This window comes from Gossypium hirsutum, chromosome A12 (genome assembly GCF_007990345.1).
Source record: "Gossypium hirsutum isolate 1008001.06 chromosome A12, Gossypium_hirsutum_v2.1, whole genome shotgun sequence".
NCBI lineage: Eukaryota > Viridiplantae > Streptophyta > Magnoliopsida > Malvales > Malvaceae > Gossypium > Gossypium hirsutum.
In genome coordinates, this window is record NC_053435.1 from 90,059,104 (window position 1) to 90,069,395 (window position 10,292).

Sequence of the window (10,292 nt, forward strand, 5' to 3'; positions counted from 1 at the left end):
GTATTGTAATAGGCATGTTCTTGGGCTATGATTATGATTTTAGCAATAGAAGGAATTTTTTGAACAACTATATGAGAATCTCAATTCAGCTAGATATTAGAGAACCACTTATGAAGGAAAAAAAGATTTGTAAATTTGGGGATAGTTTCTTTGATATTTCATTTAGCTATGAATGTATTCCAGTAATTTACTATCTGATCAATGGTAAATAATATATAAAAATTCAGTTAAAATATAAATATTTATTACTTCAAAATAGTAACCGAGTGCACAATATTGTTGTCAAGTGATAACCACAACTAAATAAATTCGTTAAAATATATTATAAAGATCGAACTCATTAGAAAGTGTGTAACTGATGTCAATTAATTAACTCGACTCACCAATTTATTAATATAAGTAAAAAGTAAAAAATCAAGTAAATATAAATAGTGTGAAAATAAAACACTACAGGAAAATAGACTTTTAGCGGCGTTTTTTAGCCTTTAGCGCTGCTAGAACTATTTGCTGCGTTTTCACAAGCGCAGCAAAAAACGCCGCTATAGAAAATGCCGCAAAAACTTGCAGCGTTTATTTGAAAAAAATACCATAAAAGATCATGACTTTTAGCGGCGTTTGTAAGAAAAGCGTCGCTAAAGATCATGGCTTTTAGCGGCATTTGTGGGGAAAGTGTCGCTAAAAGTCATGGCTTTTAGCAGCGTTTGTGAGGAAAGCGTCGCTAAAGATCATGACTTTTAGCAACTTTTGTGGGAAAAGCACTGCTAAAAGTCATGGCTTTTAGCGGCGCTTTTTTTACAAACGCCGCTAATTTTGACAGATTTGCAATGTACATTTTTCACCAATACCCAACCCTTCCTGCATTAAATCCAACCAAATACAACTAATATAGCATTGAATCCAACCAAAAACAACAAATGTAGCATAAAAAATACAACAAAAAATGTTAAATCTAAATGATACTTCAAATTCAACGAAAGATATATTATGTAAATTAATAAATGAAGTATAACTCAAAATATTCTTACAATAATGTTAAATGTGACAATGTTAAAAATATTCTTACAACGAGAAAATAAATGTCTAAGATGGCGACTTTTGCGACTGCTGAAACATCTACATCATATGCTGAAGCTGTAGCTGGAGTTCATCGTACTTTCTGCTCTACTCTACTGCCATCGCTGCTGCCGCTACCTCCCTCGCTGTTGCCGCTGTCTCCCTTGCTGCTGCATCCGTTCTAAGTTGTTGCTGGAGTTCTTCATATTTTCTTTCAACCTCGGCAATTTGCTCAACTGTGCTCGCTTGCATCTGAGCTATCTGGTCTTTTAACCTCTGAACTTCAGCTTGATCCTGACTCCCGGAAGGCATGTATTGTTGGGAGCTGGATCCAAAATATTGGGTCAAGGTAACACCAGATCCTTAAAATTGAACCCGACCATACCTTTTAGGACCCAAAACTTCAGTAATAATTCTGTTATCAATGTTCTCAAGATTAACAAAACTATCAGTCGAAACAATCGCTTCATACTCCGCCTTCTTCTCCTTTAGTTTCTTCTAATAAATCAATCAAAGAGTTAGAAACGAAATATATAATAAAAAGGAAGGCAACATAACATTATTTAAAACTACTAACGACGAATTAAACCATTATAATTAAACATTATAAATATTTATAATAAATCAAATTTTATTAAGTAAATATATCATAGTTTCTCCAGCTTTGGATGTCATAGGAGATCCATCTTTCTTCCTATGGTAAGCTCAAAAAGCTAAATGCGTCCAACTTTTTGACCAGACGAGACTTCCTACAATATAGTAGTAAAAATATTATTTAATAGTAGAAAGTTATTAATATTTGATAGAATTAATAGATTCATAATACCTCAGCCTCAGCTACAGAAGCAAAACTTCTCGACCTTACCGTGTGCGTAAATTTTAGTTTTTGCTTGCTGCTTGTTCCAACTCGCTCACGGTCCTACATAATGTAATTATTATTACGTATATAGTAAACACTATATAACAAAAAATTTATAAGAATTTGGAAGTACGTAATACCTCTCATTTCTTTGAATTCCAGAATCCAACGGCATCTTCCCATTGGTACCTTAGCATTCCCGGCGGGACATTTCACAATTTTTCTTCGAGGCTTATGTCTTTCTTAAAATATTGTTTTTTCAAAGTACTTTTATGGTCTCTCCATTTTTTACCCAATGCCTTCTTGATATAGTCATCCGAGACGTCTAAAGCAAATCTCTCCTAAAAAAACACAAGTTTAGAATGTAAATATAAATGAAACTTAAACCAAAGCATTATAAATAACAATTAGATGTTTTGTTACCTTAATATTATCTAGAGCTTGATTTTTGTTGCTATCAGGCATGTGATGCCATGATTCGTAGTTGATGGGCAACATATTGACATTTCGTGCTATAATGCCCAAATAGCCTGCTAAAAGTCGAGCCTCAGATCGAACAGGCTGACCATGACTGTTTCTACTTACTTTGACACGCTCGACAGGATTTAAGTCGTATAAATCTTTAAGTAGCGTACGTCCTCGACTTCTGCGCGTCCCACCACTTTCAGCTGAAAAATGATATGTTATTATTTATATTAAAAATGAAAAAAAAATCAACAATAAAAGTCAACACACATGTAAAATAAACTTAACATTACTTTAAAATTCTGCAGGCTTGTCAAGTTTCTCCGGCACATTCTAAGATTTAATAACTGTCTGCTGTTCACTATTTGCTTCTTCCAAATTTAGAGTATTCTGGACAATACTTAAATCTTGTAATCTTCCTCTACGCATTTTTCTTGCAATACACATAAAATAGTTGAAATTTTAGTAACAAATTACAACAATAATAGTATATATAAAATAGTTAAATTATATAACATGAGCAAGATTAAAATTATAATATTACATATAATTAAAAAATCGTAAAATTTTACTACATCATAATTCGTAAATATCTTCATCCACATCCTGACGAACCTATTGAAATTGTGTATTGGTACTAGGGATATTTTCATTTAAGTTTTGTTTTGGAAAAGGCAAAGTTTCTGATCTTTCGATGATGTCATCTCTACTTCCATTGCCCATGTCAAACAAGTCTCTAGGGGTGTTTCGGAGTACAATGTACCAACCCTCATCAGCTGGATCTTTCGAGTAAAAAACTTGTTTCACTTAAGAAGAAAATACATACGGCTCGTCTATCAATTGTTCTCCAGTGCGAATCAATCGAGAGAAATTCACCATTGTAAAACCAAATTGATCGTTTTTAATTCCACGAGCAGTATTAACATCAGCCCAATCACATCAAAATAAGACAACTTTCCATTTTCCATAGTAATCTAACTCAATAATATCAGTAAAAAGTCCGTAATACTCCACATTTCCCTCAACGGGATTACTGTCCCTAGCACTAGCATAACTTGTAATTGTATAATTAACAACTATTCCACAATTTTGAGTTCTCCTCAATCTCTCGCGATATTTTGTATGAAATCTGAATCCATTGATGATGAATGCACTATATCTTTTTTCTACTCTATTCGGGCCTTGGGAAAGTCATTTAACTTCGTCATTAACGTCCTTTCCACTCCAAACCTATTGAATCGAAAGTAAATTGAGTAATTATAAATGTTATAAGAAAACATTATTATTTGTCAATAAAAGGTTGAGTTGCATACCGTTTGGCTTAACCATTCATGGAAAGATTCTGTGAATAACTTATTAATCTCTCGTTGTTGTAATCTTCGAGAGCGTGAACGAAATCTCAAGATTTGTTTGTACTCACTATGTTGAAAAGAAGTTTAATTGGTTAGAAAATAAAGAAATAAAAACGATGAATATTTATCATATTCTAGAACTTACTTACGTAACGGTTCAATTGAATCGTGGTGAAAAAGAAAATATCTATGTTCTTGTACCCAAGATCTTTCATCTAATTCTGCAATTTCAACTTTATTGATTGGTTCTCCATAACTTTGAAATAAATAAGTTTCGGCAAAGTTGGGATCATTGAGCCTAGCATTTCTACTTGGTCTATTCAATCTTGTTTCAACTTCTTCTAAATATCTAGAACAGAAGGTCATACACTCCTCTGCCAAGTAGCCTTCAGCAATTGATCCTTTTAGATAACGCTTATTTCGACAATAAGACTTCAATTTGCTTAGGAACCTAAACACGATATACAACATCATCAAAAGTTTTAACTTAATGTATAGAGGTAAATGAATGAATACTTTACAAATAAATTAGCACCTTTCTATAGGATACATCCATCGATAGAAAATCGGTCCTCCAATTATTGCTTTACTAGGGAGATGGATTACCAAGTGCACCATAATAGTGAAGAAGAAAGGTGGAAAGATCTTCTCCAAATTACATAAAGTCAAAGCGGCTCGATCTTGTACTTTCTCAAGTTTTTCAACATCCAAAACTTTGCCACAAATAGCTTTCATTATATTGGAAAGTTCAATAATACAGGACGTTACCTTTTTTGACATACAGCACCGTAAAGCAAGTGGTAATAAATCTTGCATCAAGATGTGATAATCATGTGATTTTAAAGAATATAGTCTTTGATCTTTAAGATTCACACATTGAGATATATTTGATGCATACGCATCTGGGACCTTTATATCCTTCAACACCGTGCAGAACACTTTTTTCTCTTCCTTTGACATTGCAAAAATTGGAGGCGGCAACCGATATTTCCCATTCAGAAGTACTTGGGGATGAAGATCACGCCGAATTCCCATGTCAACTAAATCAAGTCGACTCTGAAGATTGTCTTTTGATTTTCCATCAACATTAAAAATTGTCCCGATGATGTTCTCGCAAACATTCTTCTCAATATGCATGACATCAAGATTGTGTCGTAAAATGTGATGCTCCCAATAAGGCAACTAAAAAAGAATACTTCTTTTTTTCCATAAGTCCGCCTCATTAGGATCATCCTCTTCATCAGATTCATCCCTCGATCTTCTCCTTGTTTGCATGTTGGATGGTTGATTCATCTTCCCATAACTGAAATCCATATCTTTTAACATGAACAAGATTTCAGATCTAATGGTCTGCTTAGGAGCTTGTCTAAACTTTTCATACCGTCAAATAAAGTCCTCTGAAATCTAAATCTATGATTTCCATCCAACCACTGACGATGCCCTATATAACAAAATTTCTTCCCATTATATAACCATTTCGAACATGTTTGCACAGCACAACAAGGACAAGCATAACGTCCTTTGGTACTCCAACCAAATAAATTGGCATAAGCTGGGAAATCATTAATTGTCCACAAGAAAGCTGTACGTAAATTGAATTTCTCATTTCTTAACACATCATATGTCTCAACCCTCGACCATAATTGTTTTAACTCTTCAATAAGTGGCTGCAAATAAATGTCGACATCATTTCTGGGACATTTCTCTCCAGGGATAATTATAGATAATATAAAAGAAGATTGCTTCATGCAAATCCATAGAGGCAAATTGTAAGGAACAAGCACTATAGGTGAAGTACTGTAGGAAGTACTCATGATTTTAAAAGGATTAAAGCCGTCAGCTCTAGCCCAAGCCTCACATTCCGAGGATCGCTTGCAAAGCTTGGAAATTTTGAGTCAAATGATTTCCAAGCTAAAGAATCAGCAGGATGCCTTAATAATCCATCATCGGTCCGTTCATCATTATGCCACCTCATAGAATTGGCTGTCTTTGACGACATAAAAAGCCTTTGAAGTCTTGGTATTAGGGGAAAATATCGTAAAACCTTGACTGGTTTCTTTCTTAACTGTGCCCCACTTTCATCTGCATTCACAGCTTCTGTATTCTTATTCATCCAACGAGACTTACTGCAAACATGACAAGACTGTTGGTTTTTCTGATCACCCCAGTACAACATGCAGTCATTTGGGTAATTATGAATTTTATCGTACCCAAGGCCCAAATCTTTTATTAGTCTCTTCATATCTTGACAAGATTGGGGGAATTTTGTAAACGGAAACATCTCTCTCAGAAACTCTAGCAGCATTGTAAAAGAGATTCCGGTCCACCCTTCTAAACATTTTAAGTGAAATAGACGAATGAAGAAGGGCAATTTCGAATATTTTGATCCCTCGTAAAGTTCTTTGTTCATTTCATTAAGTAAATTGTAGAACTTCGCCGCTTCTTCATTTGGCTCCTCATCAAGTGCATTTGTTCCCGTTTCGCAAAAAAAAAACATTTCCACCAATATTACAATATCGGATGCAATAAAGTCAGGTGGAAATGATTGCTCACCATGACTGTGCATATTAAATGCATCCTGCAACATACCTTCCATGTCATCTTGTCTAACATACTGATGGTCAGCAGTATCAGGATAAGTCGGATTAATCGTTGAAGAAGTTCCACTAGATGTACACTCTCCATGGAAAATCCAATTTTTATACCCCGTAAAGCCATCAACAATTAGATATTCATAGACAACTTCACGAAAATGCCAATTAATGTTGCCACACCTCTTACACGGGCAAAGAATCATATTCTCTTGGCTTGCATTTTGAAATGCAAAATTTAGAAAAGTTTGTACTCCATTTCGATAGGCGTTGCTTACCCTTGACAAATTCATCCAACTCCTATCCATTTCGTAGTTCTTGAAATCTAAAGTTTACAATAAATTACACGGGTAAGTTGTTTATTTATAAGTATAATTAAGTTCTGTAAGTTATGATATGATATATATTTATGTATTATGTAAGTTATGTAAATTATGTAAGTTATGAAATTTGATCTTTAAATTATGTAAGTTATGTATTATGTAAGTTATGTAAATTATGTAAGTTATAAAATTTGATCTTTAAATTATGTAAGTTATGTATTATGTAAGTTATGTAAATTATGTAAGTTATGAAATTTGATCTTTATATTATGTAAGTTATGTATTATGAAAGTTATGTAAATTATGTAAGTTATGAAATCTGATCTTTAAATTATGTTAGTTATGTATTATGTAAGTTATGTAAATTATGTAAGTTATGAAATTTGAACTTTAAATTATGTTAGTTATGTATTATGTACGTTTTTTAAATTATGTAAGTTATGAAATTTGAACTTTAAATTATGTAAGTTATGTATTATGTAAATTATGTAAATTATGTGAGTTGCTGGTGAACTTGAAAATAAAACTTAATTTAATTAGGTAAATTGAAAATAAAACTTTAAATACAACTTAATTTAATTATGTAATGTTAAAATAAAATAAAATATTGAAATTAATTTTCGTGATTCAAATAAAATAAAATATTTAAAATGAAACTTTAAATATAATTTAATTTAATTAGGTAAATTGAAAATAAAATTAAAGAAAACAAAATATTTTTCGTGATTAAATTTAAGTGAAATAAATTAAAATATTTAAAATAAAACTTTAAATACAACTTAATTTAATTATGTAATGTTAAAATAAAATAAAATATTGAAATTAATTTTCGTGATTCAAATAAAATAAAATATTTAAAATGAAACTTTAAATATAATTTAATTTAATTAGGTAAATTGAAAATAAAATTAAAGAAAACAAATGTATGCCATGAACACCAAACATTGAATGAACTAGAACCCATCTATTTACTGATAAACCTTCCTACAGTTAGATACCTTGAAGGAAGAACTTCCTACAGTATGATGTTTCCCTTTTAGCTGCAAGTCGTTGAGCCTTCTGAAACTCTTTCAAAACTGCTTGAAAATCTTTTGCAAGTTTAGCATCTGCTACCTTCTTGCTAGCCTATAATTAATTAAATGAATTAAAAGGCATCAAGCACTTTCTCAAGTTTATAAAGATATAAGCTAATACAATGGTAAAATTGGATTTTAGCTCTCATAAAATATATAACTTAATTTCAATCCAAATTTTTTTTTGGTTTTGACCCTGATCAAGCGATTTAGGCAATAAGTTCATTAATCTAAGCATGAATTGCCACAAACATAATAGAATGAATATATATATATGTATGTGTGTATATGAATGGAAAACACCAAACTGTGATCTGTTTCACTAGCTTCTTTAAGTTTAGCCGAAGTGTCCTTCACTAATTGCCCAATATGTAGCCTTGTTTTATGCTTGCCAAGTTAACCATATCAGTTACATTGAACACTGATAATCTAATTAGCATATAGTAAAAAATCACTTAAGAAATTCAAAAGAAAGAACTACTTGCCCACGTAATACAAGGAAGTAGTCTGCTAACTGGCAGTATATATAAAGAAACAAGTGAATCATCCGTAATTGAATCTTTCAAACAGAAGATCGAAGCTAAGCTAAGTGCAATTGAAAAAAATTAAACCAAAATTTCGTGTATTCTGAATCAAAATTAGAAGACTAAGAAAATTAAACCAAAATTGGTTTTAACAAAATCCAAGCGGGTCTCTATAAAAGACTACAATGGTTGCATGTGCAGCGAAACTAACTTCTTTTCCAATTACCCATAGATGATCTTTATAATCTTAAATTTCTTAAATATTGATTAGAAATTTAACATTTCTATTTAGAAATTATTATGGCTAGTGATTATTAAATAACAAAGAGACCTGACATACATCTAATATTTATATCTGTTTCCGGATAAAATTTTCTGTAATTTCTGAAACATACTTATTGAGAATACATGCATAGAGATATTGACAATCAAAGCACAATGGGTTGAAAATGAGTTTAGTTCTTCATAATAACATCTACTGACCTCCTTCAAACCTTTTCCACTATAGAATTCAGACACCCTAAACCATAAACAACCAATAGTAAACTCCAGTAAGTCATTGGTAAATGGTATGAAGTACACTTAACAAGCTAAAATGCAAGCCCAATCCCCCAATCCGTTGAAGGCTTGAAGCTATCGATGCCTCCTAGTAGTCATTCATGTATTTTCCATGATCTCAGAAAGCACACAAAAATAACAAAGATGCACTTGCACAATGTTCAATGGGAATGGATTATGATAAATGAACACATTTCTCGGGGCACAAATTCAAACTTCCAAAACATAGCCTTTCTTCTTTCTCATCTATAAAGTGCTCCAAATGATTGAATAACTACCAGAAAAAAGTTTAGACAGACTTCTCTAAAATTGATTAGAACATTTATATGTTGGATCAAACATATGTTATACATCAACACTTCCCAGATCTCAATAGAAAATTGGCCAACAAATTTACTAAAAGAGAGTGCATTGATACCTAAACCTCAAATAAGATCTCCATTTTGCAATGAACAGGTGTTGGATGTTGAAACTCAAATTAGATTTAGAAATGGATGGAAACAGTTTTAAGTGGGGAATTCAAAACAAAAGTACAAGTCCTTCATTTCCAATACCCCTCAATTTTGAGTTCTCCTCAATGTCTGCTTCTTTTTTTTTTAAAAGAAAAAAAAAATCCTTCTGCTTAACTTGGAAACAAAACTAAGATTGTTGCGAAGCTCAAATCTAGGAAGATATATTTGAAATTCCTCCAAAACCCATAGGTTCAACAAAGAAGAAATCAAAATTTTCTCAAATAAAAGAACAACTTACCTGAAATTTTACACTCCGATGAAGCAAATGAGAAAAAGCGTCTGATTATACGAATTTGTTGTGAGTAACCTACAAAACAGAAAAGCGATTCAAGTCAGATTTATGTTACCTCGACAATGAGTCTTCACCGTGTCTGCTGATTCTTTTGGGGGGAAATTTAAGGATTAGGAGAAATTAGAGAATTGGGGAAATCTGTTTTGGGTTGGGGGAATGGCTAAGTGTCCGGCATGAGAAAAAGAAAACATTTCAGAAATGAAAATGATGCCGTTTAAGTTAAACAATTATTTTTTTTCGGCGTTTTAAAAAAAAACGCCACTAATTCCCATCTCCAATTAAAACGACGCCGTTTACGTTAAACTATTTTGTTTACGTCACTAATCCCTTAAATCTCCAATTAAATTTTACTTAAATTTTTTCATATTTATAAATACTTAACGTAAATTTACTTAAACCTAATGATATTGTTTTAATTCTTTTTTTATAAATATATACATGTTATTTTCATTTGATATTTATTAATTTTTTAAATATAAACAAGTTAAATATTTTTAATTATTATTTTTTTATTAGTCATTGAATTATATGTAAGTTGTGAATTTAGCCATTTTACTTTAATTTTGTTATTTTTAGTCATTGTAATTTTCGAATTTTAAAATTGTAGTATTAATTAAATGGTAGCTATTAAATTCATTAAGTTTTGCTACTTCTAAAATCTAATGTAAGAAACATATTACTCACAAAAAG

The 10,292-nt window shown here is 31.5% G+C and overlaps 2 long non-coding RNA genes across 2 annotated transcripts; both read right to left on the bottom strand.

The window, feature by feature from the left end:
- Positions 1-966: 966 nt before the first annotated feature.
- Positions 967-2,255, bottom strand: LOC121210972 (uncharacterized). Its single transcript, XR_005906283.1, has 2 exons — positions 2,053-2,255; positions 967-1,972 (listed from the first exon to the last, which is right to left on the bottom strand). It is a non-coding gene; the product is annotated as an uncharacterized lncRNA (long non-coding RNA).
- Positions 2,256-2,335: 80 nt separating this feature from the next.
- On the bottom strand, positions 2,336-9,793 carry LOC107928663 (uncharacterized). Its single transcript, XR_001692664.2, has 4 exons — positions 9,549-9,793; positions 7,642-7,768; positions 2,671-2,810; positions 2,336-2,580 (listed from the first exon to the last, which is right to left on the bottom strand). It is a non-coding gene; the product is annotated as an uncharacterized lncRNA (long non-coding RNA).
- Between the last annotated feature and the right edge of the window lie 499 nt (positions 9,794-10,292).